The 27,410-nt window shown below is 37.0% G+C and overlaps 1 protein-coding gene and 1 pseudogene across 2 annotated transcripts in view; both read right to left on the bottom strand.

Annotated features, from left to right (window-relative positions):
• NKAIN3 (sodium/potassium transporting ATPase interacting 3) overlaps positions 1 to 27,410 on the bottom strand; it is a 722,168-nt gene that overhangs the window by 681,362 nt on the left and 13,396 nt on the right. The window lies entirely within an intron of this gene.
• Positions 1,773 to 2,670, bottom strand: LOC100403867 (MICOS complex subunit MIC26 pseudogene; annotated as a pseudogene).

Below are 27,410 nucleotides of genomic sequence, written 5' to 3'. Positions count from 1 at the left end.
TAGCTACTAGTTATGATAAATGCCACAAAAACAAAAACAAGGTCTATAACTGGAGGAACAAATTTACATTGGAAAGATTCTTTTTAAAAAGTGCCCTTACATTGATTCAAAAGAGAAGACAAGAGAGGTGATACACATCTGGCTTACCGAGGAGGAGTAGCACTTGAGAAAACTCTGAATAGAAAGAACATGGGACTTAGGAGGAGAGAAAATGGCCAGTGTGGCTTCAGTGCAGTGCAGTGGACAAAGGGGGTCAGGCCAGGGAGGGAGGTGGAGACCGGAAGAGTCTCAGCTGTGGACTGGGGCTTACCATCTTAATTGTGGTGGGAAGTTGTTGGTAGGCTTGATACTGGGGAGTGCCAGAATCAGATCGGAGGTATTCTCTGAAAGATTCCGATGGCTACCCCTTGAAAAATAAAAGAAGGCCATGCAGTCTATTTAGCAGGTGATTGCAGTGATCTAGCAAAATGTGGTGGCAGAGAAAAGCCAATGCATTGGAGAGCTATTTGGAGATAGAACCTGAAAGAATTGGTCATGGCTCAGAAAAGAACAATGAGAAAGAATGAAAGGGGCTTCTATAATGAGCAAATGCGTGGAAACATGTACCAGAAGTAGGGAAATAGGCAAAGCTACTGAGAAGCAGGAAAGGGAGGAAGAGACCAAGGGCTATATTTTGGAATTCTTACGTTAGGGAGGCCAGTGAGGGAGAAGAAACTGGCTGCAGGGATCTGGAACCCAGCAGAAAATCTGGGCTAGAGAGAGGAATCCTGGAGCTGTTGCCATGTAGAAGGACACTAAAGAAGCATATTTATTTCTCTCCTCTCAATGCATATCTGCTAAATTTACAAGTCTAACATAGTGTCTCTCACACTAAACTGAAAATTCAAGGTTTCAATCGCTTGAAATACATCTTGTCTTTTCTTGCTCTGTTGAAGATGCTAATTACAATAACTGTAAAATCTCTTTTAAAAAAAAGTTGCAGTTAATATCCTATACCCAGCCCCGAATACAAGACAGTATGTTCAAAGATTTTCAAACATAAGGCACACAGAATTTCTTATAAATGTTTATTGGCATAGCACCTTAGGTTCCTATCACATCCAACTCCCATACAAATTAGTAGTGGGTCAAGATGAAATGATTACAGAGTGTCCACACTGACATGTTCAATTTAGTTAGTCAAGCTTTTTCCAGCAGTCTGGTTCTCATGGCTGCCTCAGCAAATTATTCAGCCTCCTCCTATTTTTTACCCTTCCTCACCTTCAACTATATCTCAGCGGGAAATAGCAGCAAGCATTCCAGCATCCGCTTCTTTCATTTCTCCATGAAGGAGTCCTGGTGTATCCTTGCGTCTCCCTGAAAACTATTCTCTTCTCCAAAGACAAAAAGAGTTTCAGGTCCACCCTTAGTATTTCTTTCCACAGCAAATACTAAGGGTGCATTTGCTCTAGTCAAAGCCAGCAGTGATTTTTTTGAGATAATTCAATGCAGTCTTACAGGTCATATAAAAATATAAACTAGCTTTATTCCCTGATGTGCAAGTTGGTCTTGGCTAAAGCAGAACATTTGCACTAAGGTGTGAGGTTATAGAAATGTAATTTTATGAAGTCTCAAATTTGTCTGTCTTGATTGCTGTATCCCCATCACATAGTATTGCTGGTCTAAAGTAACTTCTCAATAAACATTGTTGAATACACAAATGTAATTAATTAAATGTTGACAAATAAACATAAAAAAGCACTTATGAGAAATTTTCTTTTATGTTTAGTAGATTTTCTTTTTTTTTTTAACTTGGGTTTTAATTATGTACATAAATAGCAACATGAGAACGAGGAGTTCTAAGGCTTGTACATTATCTCTAGGTGAAAGGGTTTCAGATTAGTTTGCTTGTAGGATGGTATCACCCAAGATAACAGAAGTCTGGTCTAGTTTTTCCTGAAGAAGAAAGCCAATTTAATACATTCAATACTGACTTCTCTGCCATTTTTCTGTAGAAATACCGATTTATTCTATGGAGTTTCCAGTGTTTACCTATAACTGATTAAGATGGGCAGAGCATGGAGTTTTCTACTTAGTTCCAGGTGAATTCTTCACATTTCCTGGCTATTGAAAGTTCTCCTTCCGCAAATCTTCTATGACGATATATCCTCGTAAACCCCAGTCATATAATCTCTCCCCACGGACCTGGGCAAACACGATGGCTTGTTGTGGATAATAGAGGGAGGCAGCTCATCCCATGAAACCAGGCGGATACACTAGCTTCTTCATTTTTGAACCTCTAGCCAAAAAGAGTCCAATAAGGCCAGCAAAACCAATAAAACCAAGTCTCAGAAAAAATCCAGGAGGTGCATTTTGGAGATAGTCATAGCTGTCTAACCCCCATTGAACCAAACTTTGCATCTTGGGCTTAGTTTGGGAGTACGTTTCCTGACACCAGCTTGTATACGGCTCACAGTAGTGTCGAAGCTGTGAGATGCTTTCTTCAAGTGGGCTCCTTGACTCCTCCACATACTTCGATTGACCTTTGGGAACTGAGTAGAGTGAAAGCTCATCAACCTTCACAGAATTTTTGGGAGGTGAGTCCTTTTTTGGTACAGCATAGACTTTGAAGGTGAGCAAGCTCAGGCTGGCCGGCCCCACGGACCTCTGAATTACCTTGAACATGTCACTGGCAATGGTGGCTCTCTATGTTTAGTAGATTTTCTAACCAAAGAGGGGAGCTAATAGAATCCAACAAACAAGATTTTCTGTTTTTTGTTAAAGTGATCTTATTTTACATGCAAGAATTCCACCTTCCTCAAAATGCTGTAAAATGGAAGCCTCTATACTATGTATATCTAAATAAGACCCAAAGATATGTCCTAATAGTTATTTCCATTTTTATAGACTACAAAACTGAAGCTCAGAGATTGTTGTGTTACCCTAATTCACATTGCTGCTCAGTGAATCAGGATTCAAACCGGGATGTGAAGCTGGACTATCCCAAAACTCCATATTATTGCATGAAATCACACTGAGTCTAATATCATTACAATGTTTGCCTGACACACCTGTCAGCCCCACTGATGCATTTCTGCTGGACACTAGAGCTTAATATTTATAAAAATCAGAGTCAGAAACTAATCTAAATGCTTGTACTGGCACAATTTCATATGAACCAGAGGTCAACTATAATCTGCGTGTCTCAGACAAGGGCACATTCCATTATATCCACATCCTGATTTGGTCTGCAATGGCCTACACGTTGGTAACGAGATAAGGTACACCAAAACAAATCCAAACAAAGAAACTTCTATTTAAGGTTTTGCCTCCTCTTACTTCAAAGCACTCCTTGATTGATTTGTTATACCCTCCAAAATCTGAGGGACAGGTGCCACCTAGATTTCCAGAAGAAAAAATGATCCTAGCATCCACGTACAACGTTATCCCCACAACATGACACAAGCACTGGAACATGACCGACCAGCCTGGGGAACATAGGAAGAACCTATCTCTACCAAAAAATACAAAAATACAAACATAAACCAGGTATGGTGGCACGTGCTTGTGGTCCCCAGGCTAAGGTGGGAAAATAGCTGAAGTCTGAAAGGTTGAGTCTGAACGTGAACCACGATCTTGTCACTGCACACCTGTCTGGGTGATAGAGTGAGGCTCTGTCTCAAAAAACAGGAGTATTTAGAAATAGAAAGAACACATCTGTTAGGAAACCTCTCCAGAGCAGGGTTTTTAATGTTTATAATTTTATTTATTATAATCCATTTTGTGTAGCTAAATAAGAAATGCTGAATATGAGGAAAAGATACTTTCCATCAAAGTTTTTCAAATCAGTTTATCTCAATACATACTTTTGAGTGCCTCCTCTCAGAAAGGAACTAGGCTATGTAAGGTAAACGCCGATGAAAATACTGTTCTCACAAAGCCCACAGGAAGGATAGAAGTGTTCAGTCCTCCCTAGAATTTGAACTATGTAGGTAATTTGGGTCTATATACCTGATCAGCATGCAGGTCAGGTATATACCTGTCCAGGACAGGTCTATAGATCCAAAAGCAGAATATGATGCTACCAAAGGCATTGTAGATGCACAGACAAATGGAGAGGCTTATTTTACTAGGAGGGTTAGAAGGTTTTATTGAAGAGGAGCTATATATATACTGAGAATAAAAGTCTTCATAGGCTATTATCAGGTGAAGGTGGAAAGAAGAGAAAGAGGTCAATAGGTGAAAAAACATGTGGAAACTAGGAAGTGCAAGAGCACACAGGTTAAGTGGAGGCTGAGCAAGTCGATGTGATCTTAGCACGACCAGAAAACATGAGATGCCTGTGCTTCCTGAAAGGAGTCTGCAGGGAGATCACAGTAGAAGGGGATGACCAGAAGAACACAAAGAATAGCCAGGTTCGAATCACAATGTGGAAGGACCATGCTAAAAATGTGCACATTTTCTGTAGGCTATGAGACTCACCAAAAGATTTTAATACTTTGAAATTTTAATAAATTAAATCTTGACAAATGAACATAAAAACACCTAAATGAAATTTTATTTTATATTTAGCTGATTTTCTAACCAAAGAGAGGAGCTAATAGAATTCAACAACCAGGATTTTCTCTTGTCATTAAATAAAGCAATCTTATTTTATATGCAAGAATTCAATAATTCCTCTGAAAAAGCTGTGAAATAAAAACCTATATATGGTGTGTATATAAATAAGCCTCAAAGATATGTTAATACTTATTTCCATTTCAATACGAAACTGGATCTCAGAGATTGCTGTGTTGCCCTGGTTCATACTGGTGGTTGGTGAATCAGGATTCAAATGAGGATGTGAGGTCAGCATAACCCAAACTTCCTATTATTGATAAAATCACACTGAGTCTAATATCATTAAGATGTTTGCCTCACACACCTGTCAGCTTCACTAATGCATTTTTGCTGGACACTGGAATTTAAACCTTCTAAAACTCAGAACCAGACTACTATAATCTGCATGTCTCAAACAAGGGGACATTACTTTATATTCATGTCCTGATTTGGACGGAAAAAATCTGAGACATGCAGATAATAGTATGAGGGAATAATCCAGGGATTTCTATGCCTACTTGAAATACCCCGAAACTACCCTTTCAGCCCTTCATATAAGATGTTTTCCCCAAAGATCTGTAATGAGTATAGAAAGAGTCCACAATAAATTTTCTAAAATGAAACAAAACAATAAGACAGACATACTTCCAAGTATCTATATTCGAAGTACAGAAAAATACCATTAACACATTTCCATTCACTCCCCCAAAATTTCCCTGCAACTTAGTCTTATGCTGACATGAACTGGCTTCTGTCCAGGTAAAGAACACAAGTCAGGCTCCCAAACCACCCACCACTGACGGTCACTTTTGCCTCTTCACGTCAGGACTTGAAAGTATGGATTCTTTTTTTTTTTTTTTTAATGATGTATGCATTTTATTTTTTCATTTTTTAAATTTTTTTTGAGAAGGAGTCTTGCACTGTGGCCCAGTCTGTAGTGCAGCAGTCCGATCGTGGCTCACTGCAATCTCCACCTCCTGGGTTCAAGCAATTCTCCTGCCTCACCCTCCTGAGTAACTGGGACTACAGGTGGTGCCACCAAGCCCAGCTAATTTTATATATATACATATATATTTTATTGCACTTTAAGTTCTGGGGTACATGTGCAGAACATGCAGGATTGTTGTATAGGTACCTACATGGCAATGTGGCTTGCTGCCTCCATACCCCCATCACCCATATCTTGCATTTCTCCCCATGTTATCCCTCCCCAACCTCCCTACCCGCACTGTTCCTCCCCTATTTCCCCATAACAGACCCCAGTGTGTGATGCTCCCCTCCCTGTGTCATATGTAATCAGTGATTTGCCATGGAACAGGCACTTGTTAAGGAATCACAAACCGATTGGTTCTGGAAACTGGCCAAGAATACTATTTGAAAGTGATGGTTTAATAGAAACCTATTTATTTAAACTATACAAGTCCTATTGTATTAAAGTACACTATAAACAGGATTCCTAAACAACAATATCTCTCTTCCACAGAGAATTCCTTCATTAAATTATGGTTCAGTATCCTGCCTTCTAGCTTTAAGAGTGGGCATGAGTACTGCTGATTAAAAAAAAATTACTGTATCTCTTTTATATAAATACAAAATAGTCAAGGATACTAACCACAATATCTCACCACTTCTTTATATGTAGTATGCTAAGATAAATACTGTATTCCTTTTAGTTTCAAGGTAAGGTTTATATGCACCATTTTGTGAGAAACTAAATCCCGCACAACTTATTACAAAGGGGTTAGTGTCCTGAATTTAAAGCTTACAGTCAAATGAAGGGCCCAATGATAATATTCCGTTGTATTCAGACATCTGGTACGATCACTTCCTTCCTTTAAGCCATCGTTATTTTAAAGTCATTTTGATTTAACAAACATTTATTGAGTACCTATAATACACAAAGTACTTGGCTAGACATTTAGGATGCAGATATAAATAAATATCTTGCACGTAAAAATATGTAAGCCACTGTAAGTTCAGTAAATGGAAGAAGGTATATCATAAATAAACATGACCACATGCATAAATACACAGATTCAGTTGTCTAGGAGAATAGCTGCCTCCAATTCAGCATTTCCTTCCCCCCACCCCAATATTCAAGTATAGAAAATGGAGTTGATAAATTATGTAAAATCTTAAGTGAAGAAAAACTGCTGTTACTTTCAGGCTGTCTAGTTCAGATATTTTTGTACAACTGGGTTACCCTAATCTGCCAAGTCTAAGGAAAAGGGGATTGGAAAGAGTGGAGTTTGAAGGCCCTTGAGTATCAGGCTTCATCCTAAATTCACGTGGTGACATCAAGATTGGCAGTGGGACTAATAACAGCTGTGCTCAAACAGAGAGCTCTGAGAGTCACTAAGGAAAACCTGAAGTGTACAGAGCCCCACTGGGAGCAGAAGAAGACATCACAGCACAGTAAATCCCAGGGCAGGGTCCAGGGACTCTCTAATGAGCTCCTCCACATAATCTGCTCTAGCGATAGCTGACTTTTGGTTCGGCCTCTTCAGCTCTCATTCCAAGGACACCTTAAAAGAATACCGCACTTCCTGATAATGAGATACAACAAACCTAGAATCTCACCAGAAAAGCAGGTGCTATTTCTGTAGGTGAGCACAGTATATGTTTATGTATTCTCTCAACTTTTCTTCATCATGAAATACACAACTCAGTAGAAGCATTATTTTGCCAAGATTTTCTAGCTGGCAACTGGCAACTTTAGGTCGATAGTTCAGAACACATACATTCCCCATTTTATAGTGACGTTTTCTTTTTCTAGAGAAACCTACATTTGGGGGACATTAGCATTTCTGAAGTGTGGGATACACCAAGAGTAAGATTAAAGGATTGGTTTTATGATGAATATTGAAGAGCCCAGGATAGTACCTCTTTAGTTTCAAAAAAACAGCAATATATTTGAAATGAAATCATTGAGTCATTCTATTATATTCCTTAACCAACACTTTTAAAAAATGCTTTGCTACTTTTCACTAAAGAGAATCTGAAAACTGAAAGGTCAGTTTTCCCCACCAACTTACTCACAGATGCGTCTTTTAACTACTAAATTCCAGATGCCCTTGAGGAAATCTGAACCACAGTTATCCAGGAATTCTTGTTTGCTTGCATTTAGGTAATGACATAGGTGAGATTTACCAGTTTTCAGAGTTTATTTTTGCATCTCATTTACACCACACTCATGTTTTATCCCTTTCTTCCTGCTATGCTACCAAGAGTGCTTGGTTACTGCTGGATCTTGAATGAACTATACTTCCTGAAACAAAGCACCCTTTTACCAGCACAGCAAGGACAGCACCAAAGAAGGTAGAAAAAGACAGAAAGCCACCACTGTCTCCCCCTAAGTCCCAGTCACAGATGTTACAATGACATTTAGAATGTCAGAAATTTGACAGCTCCCAGAGTTTCACAAACATATTTTTGTGAGCCAGCCAGCACCAATGCCTGTTGACCCACCCCACCCTGGCAAACTTTTCTCTGATACTCCTCTGGAATTATCATTTCGCTGGGGAAAATATATCCACGTGACATTAGTCTATATTGTTGAAGGTCTCAAAAAGGAAAAATGGAAGAAGGAGTTCATAATGGGTAGGGAGTCATTTCAGTTTCTCCATGCACAAGAATTTTTGCATGTCACATTCATCATTTTTTATGCTTTTGAGATGCCTGTTGCATGATTTCTCTTTAAATCAATAATACTCCATGTGTTGTGACTTGGGCAGTGGTGGTTAGTGCTCCAGCATCAGTTTTCCAATTCCTGCATCTGCAGAGCCATTCAGATGCCCCACGTCTCTTCCTTAAGTAGGTTTGTGCCCAAGACTATTCTGTCAAACAACTGGTCTACTAAAGCAAGTAGCAGAACCTGTAATGGGGGTTAGGTGTATTTGTTCCCTATGGTCAGACATCCTCAGAGCAGAGGAAAGGAATTAGTGTAATGACCTGTTTTTCAGGAGTCCGTGAGAAAACTAACAATCAGCTCGTCATTAGAAACAAGAGACACAATGCTTAACAAGATGGAAGAAATGGTCTCTGTACTAACATCCCTTTTAATAAAAAGACAAAATGTGGAACTGACTTAAGACTGCTGACAATATAATGCCCATAGTCATCAAAATGAGGCTCTAGAAATGCTAATTAGCAGTTAACTCTTAAACACAAAAATAATTTTTATTAAATGGGAACGTCAAAAGAATTCAGATTTTTTAGGGTATTGAAAGAGAACCTGCATCTGAATATTTTAAAATACTTTTGATCGAGGAAAGATTTACACACAGTGGAATGAAAAGATTGTGTTTCTACAATTCAGTGAATTTGGGTAAGTATATACATCCATTTAGCCGACAACTCAATGGAGATACACAACACTTCCACCACCCCAGAAGGTTCCTAATTGACACTTCCCAGTCAACTCTTCTTCTCCTCCATCAATCTGATTATATCACAGTAGAAGTTCTTGAACCTCATATAAATGTATTATATAATAAGAACTCCAATGTTTTCTTTTAGAAGATCATATCTATTTCTTTCTCTCAATATAATATTGAAATTTATCCATGTTATCATATATACAAGTAATTCATTCTTTCTCATTTGTGAGTAATATTACAAATTTCTTAATCATTCGTCCATTGTTGGACATTTGAGTTGTTTTCCATTTGGGAGTATTAAGTATAAAGCACCTACAAAATTTGTACACAAGATTTTGTTTTGACTTTGTGTGTGTGTATAAATACCTAGGAGTGGAATCCTGGGTAATAGGGTAAATATATGTTTACATTTCTGAGAAACTGCCAAACACTGCTTCAAAGTGTTTGTACCATTTTACCTTTTCCCAACAATGCCTAAACATTTTAACTGTCAGTATTTAACATTTGTTATTCTAAAGGGTAAGAAATAATATTTCATTGTGGTTTTAATTTACATTTCCCTGATAAATAATAATGGCTGAAATACTTTCATATGCTTTACTGTCATTTACATATGTTCTTATGTGAGTGTCTCTTTCAGTTCTTTGTTCATTTTTAATTGAGCCATTTGTTTTTAAAATATTGGTTTATATTAGTTCCTAAAATATTCTAAACACAAAAGCCTTGTCAGGAAAAGTGCAATGCAAATATTTTCTGTAGTGTGCGTCCTGCTTTTACATTTTTAAAGTTTATCTTTCGGTGAAAAAAGGATTCTAATTTTGATGAAGTATAAGTGATCTTTTTTTTCTTTTATGGTTAATGCCTTGGAATGCTGTACTTACCTGTTCCAGCGTTGCAATAATACTGCCCCCATGTTTTCTTAAAGAAACTAGCTTTAGCTTCTATGTTTATGTCTATGATCTATCTCAAATTAATTTTTGTGAATGAAGTGAAATCAGGGTCAAAATTCATATATTTCCATGTCTATCCAGAGTTTCAGCACCATCTGTTGAGACTTTCTTTACTCCATTTAATTGCCTCGATACCCCGTCAAAAATTGATAGACCAACTGTTTTTGCATCTATTACTGCATGCTATAATGTTACTTTAAATTTATATGTTTATCCTTGGTCATAACACACTGTTATGATTACTGTAGGTTTATAATAAATCTTGAAATCAGATCATATGAGTTCCCTACAACTTTACTCTTTTTTTTTTTTTTTTTTTTGAGATGGAGTTTTGCTGTTGTTACCCAGACTGGAGTGCAATGGCACAATCTTGGCTCACCGCAACCTCCGCCTTCTGGGTTCAAGCAATTCTCCTGCCTCAGCCTCCCGAGTAGCTGGGATTACAGGCGCGCACCACCATGCCCAGCTAATTTTTGTATTTTTAGTAGGGACGGGGTTTCACCTTGTTGACCAGGATGGTCTCGATCTCTTGACCTCATGATCCACCTGCCTCGGCCTCCCAAAGTGCTGGGATTATAGGCGTGAGCCACCACGCCCGGCTGAACTTTACTCTTCTTTACCAAAATTGCTTTGCATATTTTGGGCCCTTTGCGTTCCACATACATTTTATAATCAGTTTGTTAATTTGAACCAAAAGAAAAACTTTTAAATTTTTGACAGGATTCTGTTGAATCTATAATCTGCAGTTTCTGAGTATGTTTTATAAATATCAGTTATGCCAATTTGTTTCACAGCGTGGTTTAAATCTTTTGCATTCTTACTGATTTGCTTTTTATCTTATTTTCCCATGGATATTTGAGAGTTATTAAAATTTGTAATTGTGAATCTATTTTCCCTCTAGTCCTGTTGGTTTTGCTTAATATACTTTGAAACTCTGTTAATAGTCAAATGCATGTTAAGATTTTTGGGAATTTCTAATGAATTGACATTTTATCATTATTCAAATATTTCTCCCTTGTGAAAATACCTTTTTTGATTTCCATTCTGTCTAATATTCACAAAGCATGCCAGCTGTCTGATGCTTGTGAATGGCATGATATACCTATTACAGCCCATTACAGGACATTTTCATTTCTGCCATTGTACATTTTAATGGCAGAATTTCTGCCTGGTTATTTTCTTACTTTCATTTCCCTACTGAGTTCCCCTCTCCATTCATCATTTCTGTCTTCTTTTAAGCCTCTCAACATATTTTCAAGACGGTTTTCTCTGTTAATTCCAAAAGCTTATCTTGAGGTCTGTTGCTATTGACTAAATTGCCTCTAAATTACTAATCACTTTTTTGCTTGGTTTTGGTAATATCTAATAATTTTTTATTTTATTCTAGACATCATGGACTATATGGCATCATATGGAGTCTGGATTATACTGTTTTCTTTTCAAGGACATTGGTATTTATTCCAGCAGCCAGGTAAACTAACACCAGGATCTCTGGGTCCTGTCAGGTATGGTTTTATGCTTTGTGCAGTGGGCTTACTTTGCTTCATTTCTTAGTTATAAGATGCCAGCCTTACTCTAGGGTATGATGACTTACTCCTTGGCATGACCCTTATGGTACTAATTGCCTCAGGGCTTCTCAGGGAGGCCTCTTCACTCTACAGGACCTGAGGAGTCTCTTCAGCTCTTCATTTTGCAGCAGCTTTTCTAAGAGAGGCTCCATGGAGTCTTAATCCAGGCATGTGGAGCCCAGGCCATAGGCAATGTCTTGAGACAGAACCATCAGCATCTTGTTCCTCTTTACGTGGCTTTCTCTTACTTGTTCTGCATATCTCTGTGCTGACTGCTAATACCTGCCTTGTCATGTTAGCAAGACTGCTGTACTCCAGTTAGGCTCCAGGTCCTTGCTCCACATTTGAAAAGCACCTTAAAGATAAAGTCTCCTTTATCTCAAGATCATAGTCCCACATTACCCGTTGTGCAACTCCTGAAAACCATTGCATCATCTATTTGATCCAGTGGCAGAGCCCTTACTCTCAAAAGAGTAGATTCAAAACCACCGACTTCATCCTCGCCTAAGGCAGAAGTCTTCAGAAAGTTGAAAGTAGATTTTAAAAGTAAATAAAGTGAACTTCATTCAAGGCCATATCCAAAGTCCATCTGAACTTACCTTCAGTTCTTCCATAGGAGAAATTGTAAATTCCCCTTTTTAGGATTTCCAACTAGAAAAATAGCTTAGCTTAAGTGAATTACTTAACTTTAGAGGTAGCTATATATTAGGCAGTTTCAGAGAAGGTTATAAATTTTCATACCACACAAGCTATGTTGTATAAAGGATAATGACTCACCTTTCTTACCCAAAAGACGTAGTCACCACCAAAGCCCACAGAGAGAGAGTTCGCAACATTGGGCAGTTTAGATGGATTAGGAGTGGGAGACAGTCATTAGCAGCCATCAGTAAAGCCCATTGTCCTACCTCCGTACACAACCCCATAATTCTACCTAGGTCTAAGCTTAATTTTGAAAAAAGCCAGATGCTCAAAAATACAAACATTTTTCTGTTCAGTTATAAACTAGTAATCATGCAGATCACAAAAAAATACCCTAGGAAAACGGTATCCTATTTACATAGTTTGATAGATTCATCAAAAATGTAGCTGAAATATACTTGTTCTGTAATAACACATTTCATTAATTTGAAGAGTATTTATTCTGGACTTTCAAAAATAGTTTTTAAACATTTTCTGAAAAAGGCTGTCCATATGCATCATTATTAAATTTGGAATCCAGTGATCAATAAAATTGAACTGTTATTAAGAATTAATTAAAATTATAATGGCAAAAATTCCAGAAGTCAAAGGACGAAAGGATAGAATCTTATACGGTAGAAGTAGGGAGTTCCAGGGAAAATTAAATATAGGAGAATAATGAAAATATGCATTTTATTTCAACATCAAAAATAAAGCACAGAAATAGTTGTAGTCTAAAAGAAGTCCAAATAATTATTGTAATGCAATGTTTAACTAACAAAACTATTTTTACTGAAAACAGTATTGACAATTATCTTCTCATTAACTTAGCAAAACATGACTGCTACTAGTTACAAATTCCTAGCCTTTACATTTAACCTTTCATAACACTCTATTGAATATTACTTTTTTCTGTCTTGAAAGAAATAAACTAATAAGTTGGGAAATTTGTCAATCTAATTTTGTAAGTGATTTTAATAGACAAAACCGAATATGTGGGTACATTCAAAATCCATATGAAGCATGTGTATGCTTTATAGCACATCATCTCTCATTTTCATAACTGCTCATTTGGTTAGAGCCTGAGATTATCAGCAGCACAATAATTGATCTATATCTAGTTTTCTTTTCTTATAAACAGTGCTGTCACCAAGCAATGGAGTGCCTTGTCACCACCCTGAAATACTTCTCCTCCATTGCTAATAAAAAGAAAATAAAAATCAGGCTGGGCAAGGTGGCTTACACCTGTAATCCCAGCACTTTGGGAAGCCAAGGCGGGTGGATCACTTGAGGTCAAGAGTTCAAGACCAGCCTGCTCAACATGGTGAAACCCCATCTCTACTAAAAATAAAAAAATTAACCAAGCATGGTGCCACATGCCTGTAAGCCCAGCTTCTAGGAAGGCTGAGGCAGGAGAATCTCCTGAGCCCAGGAGGTGGAGGTTGCAGTAAGCTGAGAGGGGCCACTGTATTCCAGCCTGGGTGACAGAGGGAGACTGTCTTGAAAAACAAAGAAATAAAAAGTCAAAATCGGAACTGACAGAGTAGACCAATACAATAACTTACCATGCATTCAGATTTAATATTTTTTGTGCATTTCCAAACTTTTGGGTATTATTAAACCAAAAAAAAAGATACACTGAGTTTCTACACAGCTGTTACAGCCTCAATATGTTTATTTTCTCATGTAAGAAATCATAGGAAATTCCAAGAAGAAAATAAATGGTAAGCATCAAATTTAGAAGAGTCAATACTATTCAACATATTATCTTGATTTCAATACCAAATAATTTAAAGACTCACATTATGGTAATATATAAATAACTTGCTAATATATATAATATTATCATTTAAAAATTGTAATATGCCAAATCTGATTCATTAAACTAAATAAGCTTTTAAATGTAAATTTCGTAGGATTATCCTACTCCTTTAACCTAAAAATATTTAGCTATGTTTCACACACTTAGATTACGCTTAGTTGGTCATAAAAACTGATATTTAAACTAGAAAAGGAAGAATTTGTACGATTACAAAAAGGAATGTGAAGGCTTAATAGCCTTATAATGTGGGGGCAATGACAAAGAGAATTCAAAATTACCAAATTTCTCATTTCGCTTTTTCTAATCAAAATGGAACATCAAATTACAAACACCTTAAAGGAAAATTTAACTTAAGAAATCAAGAAAATGTAAAGCAATCAGAGACCGTCCTGAATGCCTCAGATACATTCAAGTCTTAGGATCATCTGAATTTTATCATAGTACAGAATCCCAAAGAGTGGCATTATCACAGACGACTCACGGGAATCATAGATCATAGACTGCACCCAACTTCACTGGCGATTAGTGAAGCATATAGTAAAAACAGAAACACTTGCAGAAGCAAAAAGACTCAAACCGTCTCTCACAGCCTCCAAAAAAATTGCTTTTGTTCAAATGGGATGCAGTTTGGTTCCAGAATAACAGATGAATCCTCATTGTATGTGTTGTGCAAGCTATCTCCGAAAAAAATAATAAGTTTAAGGTTCTTAGTTATTTCTCATGCAGATAAAGAGCTCATTTGACTAACTTCCACTCTCCAGCCACAGGCATTACATGAATCCAAAAATTCCCAGTTTATTTATAATAAGTAATGGATATTGAAAAAGAATACCCAAATAAAAACATTCTTATATATGAACTTCTTAGATCATCTTTCTGTTACTAAATCTCCTTGGAATGTTTACAGGAGGCCTGGAGGAGGTCAGCACCTGGCCCAGAATGTCCTCAGGAAGGGAAGAGGGGGGCGGATTTATAGACCACAGTTAACTCTTTCTTTCCCGTTAGCCTGCTAACAGAATCTTAACTATTATTTCAGAACCATAGTAAGATATTTACATATTCATGCTACAATGGAATGAAAACCCCATTTGGGTAAATATCTCAAAAGGGGGTACAGGGCTGGGCTGATAAAATTTACATCTCTTCTGAGCAAAATGCAAAAATACATGAGTAAACAGATGATTTACTAAACGCTTGTTATACTTGACCAATATTAGATTTGTTGGTATTAACACAGTGGCCAAGAAGAACTTGTCACAGACCTACACCTTGATCTGGGAAAGGAAATGCAGTCAAGCCCCAGTAATTCTTATAAAGAACAGACAGAACTGTCTGCTGCATGATAAAATGGTGTAGTTTTATCATTTAATTGATGATTAAGGTACAGTAACCAAAACATGTTTATCAATTACATCACTGACCATCTTAAACTAAAAAACTAGCTACATTTTATAGGGTCTTTTTAAGGCTTCCCCCCCCCCCCCCCCCCCGTTCATGTACTGTTTTTGTCTTGGAATGGAGAATAACTGTTTATAGGTAAAAGCATAAAAGTCATGTGTTAGGTGATACAAAGTTAAAAAGGAGTATAATTTTTCAAATTAAATCACAGAAATGCCACAACTATAATTCAAGAGGTTCTCATCCAGTTGGAATGACTGATTGAAATCAACAATATAATATGAACAGACATAATTAAAAAGCACTAAGTTTCAATTTTAATTTAATATTTCTCTAAGTATAGAAAAAGGATCAGCAAACTATGGCCCAAGAGCCAAATCTAGCCTACTATCTGTTTCTGTAAATAAAGTTTAATTGAAACACAACCACCGGAATGATTTCTTTATTGTTCATAGCTACATGCTACAACAATGGAATTAAGTAGTTGTGATGGAAACTGAATGACCTTTGGAATCTAAAGCATTTGCTATCTGGCCCTTAACCAAGAAAGTTTGCTAATCCTTAGCTCAGAATGATGTATGCTCAGACTGACAGCAGTTTACTTGAAGATTTGAAGTTTTAGTTGATAATAAGCTAACAAAAATTTTTAAAAGTGCCATCTTAATTTGCATTAATGGAAAAAAGTAGTAGTTATGACCAATAAGGCTGTATGTGTTATTTACATTACTTGGCAGGCCATCGTTAGAGGACTGAATGGAGTTCTGAACACCTCACCTTAACAGGGACAAAGACAACCTGGCTAGCACCCTGAAGGATGAGTCGTAGGAATAACCTTAGTAGAAGCTGGCAGGTTTCTGTTCTTTGAAGGATAAAGCTGGTACTGAGTAAAATTTGCAACATTTTGGCAAAGTATAAGCAAGTCTTTTTTTTTTTCCTTTCTTTTTATTACTATACCTTAAGTTCTGGGGTACATGTGCTGAGCATGCAGGTTTGTTACATAGGAATATGAATCTTAAATGTCCAACAAGGTAGCCAATTACTTGAGAAATGAGGACTTTTGTCTTTAACTTTCCTGTCAGAGAACCTAGAGGGAGACTCACTGCTTCTCACTGGGGATATGATTTATTACTGTAGGCAAGAATTCCTCATTGCACAGGACTTTTTGTTCATCAGGGGCATTATCATCACTGTCCTTTGGGAACTAAGTGACCAAAACACTCATATCCCCCATGCTCCCATCACTATGATAACCTACATATCTCCTCACAGGCTCAAATACCTTAGGCGAGTGGAAAGTTTCAATACTGCCCTGGGTTAAGAATCAAGTTGGGATGACCTGTTGTATGAATTACAAAGGAAAATTATTGAATAACTTGAATGTAGGAACCACATTTCCATTCCAAAATTCTATCCACTGATTCCCTCCTTTATGCATTTTTACAACAATTTATTTGTATAGCAAATAATTGAGCCCTTTTTCTGGTAGAATCTGTGGTCCTACTGTTTTATCTAGGCTGGTTGGAGGGCAGACATTTTCCAGAGTTACTGCCTCTATAATTGCCACATCTCTGTGAACTGTTCAGCTGAACTACGTAAGTAGCGCAACGCCTCCACCCATCAATCCTTGCCGCAGCGTGGAAGAAAGTGGCTTCTGGCTCACAACATATCTCTGTGGACTTTTTCTAAGTGTTGTGGATAATAAAGCTGAGGAACCACAATATTTCAGCATTGTAGAATGCCCTTTGAAGAATCACTAGAGCTGAAATCAATTCTCTCTTTGCTAATGAAAGTGACTGTAATAGATGATCTCTAACACATAATTTTTTAAAAAAGGAAAAATCCTAAACTAAATCCTCTCTAGGGCTATCACACCAATGGAACTCTTTGTATCCTGAAAGAATTAAAACAGCTAACATGGGCCCATTTACCCTTGGTACTCTTTCCTGTGTGAAACTGTAGCATTACGCCCATTATGTAAGAAAACATTGCATGATTGCTAAGATACAGTACAATTGAAATTTTCCTTTCATACTACCCTGCAAACTTCCCAATACCACAGTTTCAGAATTGGGTTTATTTGTATACCTCAGCTCTTAAGTACACCTAATACTTCCTCCCAGACAAAACACCAAACAGTTCTCTATTCACAGCTGGAATCAGTTCCAGGTAAAGCTTTGCTTTCTAAAATTCCCAATTTTGGGGCCTGCTACAAGTCTTGGGCTTAAGGACAACATTAAGAACAGATAAATCAAATACCTTATTGGAATAAAAAACCTCATTTGTTGTCTTATCCTGTTGTCATGAACTATTTTGTTGAAAGTTTGGGTCACAGTCAATTTCATCCATGCTGCATTGCAATCTCGGCAGAATGCAGAGCCACTTAGATTTATAATTTGAGTCTTGACTCTTTGTATTATTTGTAACTAAAACTAAAGCCGACTGTAAAGACTAAAATTTTACTTCAGAGAGGATACTCTCATGTTTTACGGTTTATCCTGAGAAATGTGATGAATATATATGCTCTTCTGAGTGACATTTAAAAATATTAGTTATGTTTTTAGGACCAATTTTTAACATTTTCAAAGAAGAAAAAATTATTTCAAAAGACATGCTAAACTTCAATGGAGCCAATTCTTCAATACTGCTCTTGTTTTTAATTGGAAGGCATTATGCTAAGTGAAATGAGATAGGCACAGAAAGGCAAATATCGCATGGTCTCACTTACATGTGGCATATACAATAATCGAACTCAAAGAATCACAGAGTAGAATGCAGGCTACCAGGGGCTAGAGGTTGGCAGGAGTAATAGGAAGATGATGGTCAAAGGGTATAAAGCCAGTTAGAGAGGCCGGATTAGGTTTTTCTCTTTCAGATATATTGCACCACATGGCAAACATAGTATACATGTATATGTAAAAATGTATTATATATTTCAAAATTGCTGAGAGTAAATTTTAAATGTTTTCTTTTCTTTTTTTTTTTTTTTCAATTGAGACAGGATTTTACCATGTTGGTCAGGCTGGTCTCGAACTCTTGACCTCCTGATTCACCTGTTTGGCCTCCCAAAGTTCTGGGATTACAGGCATGAGCTACCATGCCTGGCCAATTTTAAATGTTTTCATCACAACAAATAAATATTTGAGGTGACAGATATATTAAATCACTTGATTTAATTATTCCACAGTTTTCATAAATTATAACTTTTTACTTCATAAATATATACAACTATAATTTTTCAGTTTATAATTTAAAAAAACACATTGCATGTGATCTCGAAGTACAAAACCCGTGATATGGGCTGATCCCACAGGCTCATGACTGCAATCCCAGCACTTTGGGAAGCCAAGGCTGATTGCTTGAGCCAAGGAGTTTCTGACCAACCTGGGCAACATGTCAAGACCCCATCTCTACAAGGAAATTTTAAAACTTTGCCAGGTGTGGTCACACATGCCTGTGGTACCAGCTACTCAGGAGACTGAGGTGGGAGAATCACTTGAGCCCAGGAGTTCGAAGCTGCAGTGAGCTGTGATCGTACCACTGCACTCCAGTGGTGACAGAATAAGACCCTCTCTCAAAACAAACAAACAAACACTGTACTTTGAGTTAAAAAACAATGGAAAAAAGAAAACATAGGGACTTCTGAATTAGCTAAAGAAAGATAAATTAAGTAAATTGTTTTAATTGTTCATACTTCAACATAAATTACCTTTTCTTCCTTAAAGGAAAGTACGTGGAAATTTTTAGAAGATAGATAGACTTACTATGCCCCAAGTTTTGTTTTTATGGCTTCATATAAAACAGTGAATCTGATAAGAATGTTTAATTATGCATTATATACATGCTGGGGATTTTCATCCAAAGATAGTGTCAGCAATATCAATGAACATTAATGAACATTACCAAATGCCACACAAGTCAAAGTTGCTGACCTACAGTAACTCACAGTTGAGTATAATTGACAATATAGGACTGCGAAAGGAAAAATATACCTAAAGGTGGATCCATGTAGTTTAATAAGTAACACATTTACAGAAATGTGAAAATACAATCTACATAGTTGGGGGTTAAAGATGAGTGTCCTCAAGCTTATTTTCACAATCTTTTAAAATTTGCTATGCACCATGTGTTAGCTAGAATAGAATAGGACCTGCAGAAAGGAACACGGTCAAAGATAAACAGGATTGTATACCTAGCTCAGCAGTGGAATGAAAAAATAATGGACTACTCCAAAGATATATTGTCTACTCTTTCTCAAAAGCAATTTTCTAGGGACCTGGAATATGAGAAACCATAAGATCAAGAAAGAATTCCATAAACTGGACAATTTTCAGCTTATCAAAGAGCTGTGCTGCAAAGTGTTTGAAAGTTGGTTGTTTGGCACTCTCTGGGGTTAAAAATGGTTTTTGGAAGCCCACAAAAGCCTAGCTAAGCCACAGTGCTATTGATACATGGTAGGGCCATAAAGTACTAGTAAAGTTGCAAGCGATACTTATCCACCATGCACAGGGGTTTTATTGAGCAATGTTCTTCTAGATTCCAGAATTACAAAGAATATATCGTCTGCATATTATATCCAAACCCATGACAACAGAGTCCTGTGACCTCTGAAGCAGCAATGAAAGGGACAGATGTTGTATAGGAAGATGCATTTTGGACAGCATCAAACAGGGTCACATTTTGGTGAGCTTAAGGAGAAAGTCCCACAAACCAGAAATGCAGTAACTGTACTTAGAAATGTTAAGAGAGTTTATGTTGCCAATTTAGAGAGGCCTTCTCTCAAGCCAGTCTCCCTGGTCAGACTTTCACAGATTTGTGGTATTATGCATATATGAGCCACCCAAACAGCACCATTAAAAAATGACCTTTGTAGCATAGTAGAGAACCTGGGTGTAGACATTCAAGGTGTTGAGTTGGAATCTCAGCTCTATTTACCTCCCAGTGATGTGACCTTGGATAAAATGCTTAACTTCTTGCTGTCTCCTTTTCACTATCTGTAAATCAGGGATAATTCTGACTGTGTAGAGGTTAGTTTTACAAACTATGAAGAATTATACAGAATACTTAACATAACAGGTATTCCATCAACTTGAGCTATTATCATGCCTCACCACTTATGGAAACATTATCAGTGGTGATGTCAGTTTCTGATAATTTCAAGTCTTTGGAGAAAGTTGCAGGACAGCCATTCTCCCATCCTTCTCGCTGAGAGAGCCCTGGCTCTGGTCATGCAGCTAGGTGTCACACCCAGAGGATAGATCACACTGGACTGAGCCATGACCATTGTACAGGGATTGATACAGGGGAAGACAGGGACCCAATTCCGGTCAATTAGATATGGAAAGAAATATGAACACTCTTCTAGATATGGACAGTCTTTCTCTCCTGACAAGAGAGAGCTGTGAGAGAGAAGAGGCTGTTGCACATCTCCTTTTTCTTCTCCAGTTGAGTATTTTCATGTGAAAGCATGAGGCTTGTAGCTGCTGATGGCATATTGTAGCTAAGCTGGAAGGGAATCTGAGAAACATCAGCTTGGAGCCCTAACACTGTTGGACACTGTTGAATCCCAATCCAGCAACTGTTTCTTCCTTGATTTCTTACTATGTGAGATTTGTTATTAATAAATACCCATTGTCTAAATCTGTGCTTCTTAAACACCCTATAATTAAGAAGTTAGGTAGATTTTTTTTTAATTTCAATCAGTTGAGGGCAAAAACTGTTGTAAAATATAATAAAAAATTCCTAGGATAAATGGCCAACCATTGAATGTCACGATATATTAAAATTGCTATGTTTGTAAATGCATGCTCTCAATAACTTAGCTACCTGCAGAGCACAAATTAAGTTTGTATTCTGACCAACAATCTATGGGACACACTTTCAGTAGCATCAGTTTAGTACATTTTTACCTGAATTACCTGCTTCCTATGACCAAAATCATCCTGATGGTGTAGAAAACATAATCACTCATTTATCTAGAAGTCAATGAATACCTATTGAACAACTGTTAGGTGTATATCAGGACACAAGCATTGTGGAGAATACAAAAGCAAGTAAGGCAGGAACATTTCCATCCTTCAAACAGAAGAAAAACCTGTATAAACAGTAAAAGGTTAACTAAAAAGTAAAGCAATGTGCAACATTTGCATGAACTAATAGTGTAGAGAAGACAACCATCTTATAATATTAGATTTATTAATGTTAATGTCAGTTTTCTTCCAAGTGAATTATAACAAATAATTAAGGGAAATATAGGAAACTGCAGATATTTAACCTAAAAACACTGAAATTTTACTATAGTTCACCGATTTAGTAACCTATTAGAAAGGAAACAAATGGGCAAGTTTTCTGTGTAAGAAAAAATGTTTTGTAGGAAAATCAAATTGAATGATTTGTTCTATTGCTTCAATTCTGAATCATATCTACATTCTCCAAAATTTTCACTGTAGTATATAAGAAGAGAATTCTATTTATATTTTGTTATAACCCAGAAATCAGAGTTATTACACTTTTGAAAATAATGTGATATCATGCAAGTATGTTTGAAATGTAATTATCATACTACAGCAATGATGGATGTGATGCAGGGCGGATGGCTCCCTAACTGGGAGGTTTTGGCTTCACCCAGGGAATAATTCAAGGGTAAGCCAGTGGTGTTAGCAACATTTACTGAAGTGGCAACGCACAGCAGCAGCAAAGGTCCTGCTCCCTGCAGAGTAGGGTTACCCCATAGGCGGTGTGCCCAGAGGAGCACCTCAGAGGCAGTTCTGTAGCCATCTTTATACCCGCTTTTAGTTATATAAAAATTAAAGGTTGGATCGCACAGAGATTTCTAGAAAAGGGACGGTACCCTTTGAGTTGTTGGGTCACTGCCATGGAAATAGCAGTAACTTCTGGGTGTTGCCATGGCAGCAGCAAACTAACCTGGCAGACTGGTGGGCTTGTCTTAGGGAGAGGCGCTTTCCCCTGTTCCCTGTTTTAGCTAGTCCTCTACCTGGTCTGGTGTCTGAGCCCCGCCTCCAGAGTAGAGTCCCGCCTCCTGCCTCAGATGGAGCAAACTACAACTATTACATGAGACATGTGTTACAATTTCTCAAGATTTCCTTTAAATTACGTAGTATGTAAAACTAACTCAAGCTATGTTCCCCTCAAATATGTCTGAAATTTTGATAATATCTATTTAAAATAATCATTCGTATTTGATATATGTGCATATTACTAAAAGAGATTTGACATCATTTAATAAGGTATGCATATGAAGAGAGAAATTCTAACTTATTTTAATATAATTACATAAATGTAGAACCATTTCACGTCAAACTCTCAAGTAGTGGTTTTAGGATTATTTCCAGTAATATCATTTCCTTTCCCAAATTAAGTCTTATTTAGACTCCAGTGTTTTATAAAACAGAATCTTAATTATTTCACTTAAAAGCCTCTGAGTCTTCATTTCCTGTGGAGTGAGGCCAGGAGAGGGGTCCAGGGCTCCTCACTTGGCATTGCCTTATTTCTCCCCTCTAAGGAGTCCAAGAGAGACTAAGACCCAAGGATAGACAGGAACAGTGAATGGAGGGAGACAGGAAGGAGAAAAGGAGGGTGAAGAGAGCAAGTTCCCTTTAAAGCAAAGGAGAACTCAATTGAATGCAGTTTTGTGGGCCATGGAATATCCTGAAAAATAAGTCCCCCCGGGTGCTGTTCATTGGCACTGTGGTCTTACATAACAAATGCAGGAATCATGCCATATTGAGACCACTAACTTTCAGATACTTACAAATCTCAAGCTAAACTGGGAAGGCACCACACACAAAGGTCAAAAGTTTTTAACTGTTTTAAGTTTCCTTATGTCCAAAAATCTGAAGTCACCTTATTACAGTGTTAATGCCACATAATTGTATAAAAATGTATACTGTACAATTTCAGCCAAAAAGATTTCATGATACAGAGCTTTCCAGGACTCTACTTCAGAGTGTTAAAAATTTAAGTGTGCATAAAAGAAAAGGGAATAGGCTTGAAGACACAAATAAAATACATTTACTTTCCTATTTAAATAAAATTACATTATTTTAAATTTATGTTAAAATTTGCAAATATTAAAAATGTTTGTTTTGCCCCTGCCATGTACTCATTATGTGTCTATGGATGTTTACTGAAAGGTGCCCAGTTTATTCCTTTGCCTCCAATAACAGCTGTATCTACCTTTGTGGGCAAAAGTATCCCCAGTCTACTCTATTCTATAGGTCTTCATAGAAATAATTTCCCAAATATTCTTCCATAAGCTTCACAACACATCTTGTTCAGACAAATGTTTACAGAATTTGATTGTGCCTGGCAGTTGGTAGAAGAGACTAATTATAGAATAGTCACTTTCATGGTTTTACTATGAAGAGAAAAGCAAAGAAGTAGTAGAAAGAAGGATGTATCTACTCTTAAGCCCCAGGTAGCAATCGTGAATAATGATTTGGGCAGCAGACAGTTAAGAACCCAGGAGGCGGAGGTTGTGGTGAGCCGAGATTGCGCCATTGCACTCCAGCCTGGGTAACAAGAGTGAAACTCCGTCTCGGAAAAAAAAAAAAAAAAGAATACATCAGTTATACACTTTATACACTGACTTAAAATTAATATCAGACGCCTTTTCTGTAATGGCACCTTTTATGTACCTGTTTTATCCAAGAGTGCTGCCATAGCTGTATGTTTCTTATATCACTCTTTTCTTAGGTCAAAAAACTGGCCATGTTGGAAATACCACATGGCTTCTTTCTCAGCCATATGGGTGGAGAAAGCCAGATCATAAAACATTGCTCCCGGTGACCTCTAAGAGTCTCCATAAGAGTGTCACACAAAAAACTGTGACTAGTGAGAAAGATTCATGGTATGACACAGGCAGGCTACAGTCCTGGGAGCAGTGGCATATGCACCATGATGTTGTAATTTTACTGTCACAATGGACAACTGGACAGATCAAGCTGCAGCTGGGGTCTGCAGGGTGAGGATGCTGTATCATAAAGATCAGAATAGAAACCTCTGTGCCTGTATCTTTCTCAGTAGTAAGAACTTGACGCAGAGAACAAGCAGCAGCTGTAGCTAACTTTAGTGCCAAGTAAACTCCAACTGCATCTTATTATATCCATAGGCCCAGACCAATAACGTAAGGTAGAATCACTAGTTAGCAGGCGCCAAGCCTTGGGAACTACTAAGGAAGTTTGAGAATCAATTGGGGAAGGAGTAATGAGAAACTCCTTGTGTAAGATGTCCAAGTTCTCTAGTGAGCCATCTTTCAGTATTGTTATCTTTTTATTCTTCCCACTTCTAAAAAAGAGAGGTTTAAGTATTTGATTTAATTAATGTTTAAATGGATACCAACTGAACAACTGAAGATAATATACATACCATCTTGACACTGTCAATATTGGGTCAGAAATTTGGATGGATCAGAACATATGAAGTGGGACAATGATATCAGGAATGGAGAAAAGAGGGCAGAAGCAGGTGGCCATCAGGGGAATATACTCCTTTCAAAATTCTGAGACAGCTCCTTAGAATGTGAATAATCCACCATTAGGCTAAGTAATTTGAATTTCCTCATTTTTCCTTCTGAACTATTTCTAAATTAGCTTTTCCTTTAAGTTTGACTGTATAGTTTGCAAAAATACTTCACCATGAGAATCATGAAACTGTCATATTACTTTGTTTACATATATCTGACCAATGATCGGTGGATTGCTGTATAGCATCCTATATTTAGGCATTCCAATGTTTACTGCTTAAGAAAATACTACATTTCTGATTCATCTTGTGTCTGTAGTTTATTACTGTTCAGATCTTGGTACTCAGGACTTTCTTGTAAATTGGCATCATTGCATGTATTGAAGTTCATATATAAATATGTAATACAGTCCTGCCCAAAACACCATTTCCTCTGTACGTGAATGGAGAATAAGTCCGAAATCAGAAACTTCGAAAAAATATTCAATGATTTTCATTCCTTAAGTTTACATATGAAGATTATTAAATTTGCAATGATTTACTATACTATCTTTTCATTCACATCTACTTAAATCTGGGCCACCCATTTCTAATGTCATCTGATTTTTGGCTACTATCATTTAACTTGGGTTCAATTATATCACATTAAATATTGCTCCTAGAATGCCAGTCGTGTCATGTAGTTGTGATTCTTCACCCATCTACCCATGAGGTCGGCCTGCAGTACTCACTGGAGCGCCTTGGAGAACAGCATGCTGCAGAACAGCTGGTGGCCCATCAGCGTAATTCAGATGCCTGTGGGATAACAGTTCTCCAGTGTTTTTTCTTTCATTTTGGGCCATGAAAAGCACATTGGCATTGCAGCTGACACTTAATCCAAATATAAGTTTCAGATTACTGCTTCATTGAATATAAAGCAAACTACATATTGAGTATAGAAGTGCATTTCTATTTTTATAAGAGTTTTGACTACCAATCTCCTAGAAGCATTTTAAACCTTTAATTGGTAGAATGAAAATTAACCAGCATTTTGGAATCAAATTAAATTTTATAACTAAAAATATAAAAAATATGAAGTTTAAACATCTTAAAATTTGTTTAAATACAATTATCTGTTTAGCCCTGATGTGGTCCACTAAATATGAAAACAATATTATTTCCTAAAAATAGTGGGACAAAAACCAAGCATTTGGAATTAGATTTCATGCAGATTTTTGCAAATACCAAACCAGTTTTTCATGAATAAGAAAAATATACTAAGAAAATTAATATGTTCTACTTTGTGTTGTCTTGAAAGAAAAGCCTACAAAAATTATATTACTTATATCTTTAATCGAAATTTCTGTCTTCTACTAAAAGTATCATTGGTAGGGAAGGGGTTAAAAAGTGTGTATAAAAACACTTTTGGTCGAGCCAAACAAACATATTAATAATAGATGACCAATGTGCTTCTGTATGATGTAGGGTCTGTGAAATATTACAAAACGTTAAGTCTTGTACTTGCAAAATGTTTCAACAGAACCACGTGCATGAAGAGCACATCCCTAAGGACAACTCCATCTGTGTATTTCCAACCACAGCTCTCTTGTAGATGAAAAGACCGTTACAGGATCTTTGCAAGCCTCCTAATGGTTCAGTGCCTTCATCTAATGCTTCCCTCTAATTGGCCCTGTATTCAAGACATTCTGTCAGTGGTGTGGTTGCCACATTCAAATCTTTGGCATCACAACACTGCAAGGTCAAGGAAGAGTTTGCCAACACATAGTAAAAAGAATTAGTGACTTAAACTTTTATGGAGAAAGAAGAGACTTGAAAGTGTAGGTCCCAGTGGTATTAGCAGATTATATCCGGACAGTGAGAAAACATTGTCAGAAGTGGTTCATCAGCTGGAGAAAATAGAGCATGCAAAAATTGCAGAATACTTGGTCTGCAGAAAGCTTGCATTTCATTCTTTTGTTTCAGGATAAATTGAGATTCCTCCTGAGGGAATCCAAAAATAGACATCAATCATGAGGAAAGCTATCCTCTACCAGTAGAAATGGCAAAACAAAACAAAAGAAAAAGCTGTGTCCCAGAGTTAGTATCTCTTCTTATTCCTCAAGTCATCTGGACTACATTTTACAAATCGCATTTCATGTCAAGAAATTGCTTGCTTAAATAGTCACTCTTCACAACAGGTTTCACCTAAGCCCAGAAGAGTGACTGTCTCTTTTAATGCTGTCATAAGATCACATACACACAGTTTTGTTATCTGTATTTCTACATTTCTCATGCTTTAAGCTGTAGCATAATATATAATTTCGACATACTGCTTAATTTTCCCACATTTCCATTTACTCCTCTATAATTGAGAATATGTTAATATCTGGCTTATGAAAATGTTATAAGAATGACACAATGGAATTTGAGGTACAAGAGGATTTGTGTCCACATTGTAACAATGACTACTTTTTAAAATTTGGAAGAGAAATTTTGTGAGTTTTGGTGTGCTCTCAAATAAATCACTTCTTGAAGCCTTCTTCAAGATAGAATATTTAGTATTTCAATGTGGGGATAA

This window comes from Callithrix jacchus, chromosome 16, assembly GCF_049354715.1.
Source record: "Callithrix jacchus isolate 240 chromosome 16, calJac240_pri, whole genome shotgun sequence".
Classification (NCBI taxonomy): Eukaryota; Metazoa; Chordata; class Mammalia; order Primates; family Cebidae; genus Callithrix; species Callithrix jacchus.
Note: the sequence above shows the minus strand (reverse complement) of the source record. Positions and strands in the feature narration are given on the sequence as shown.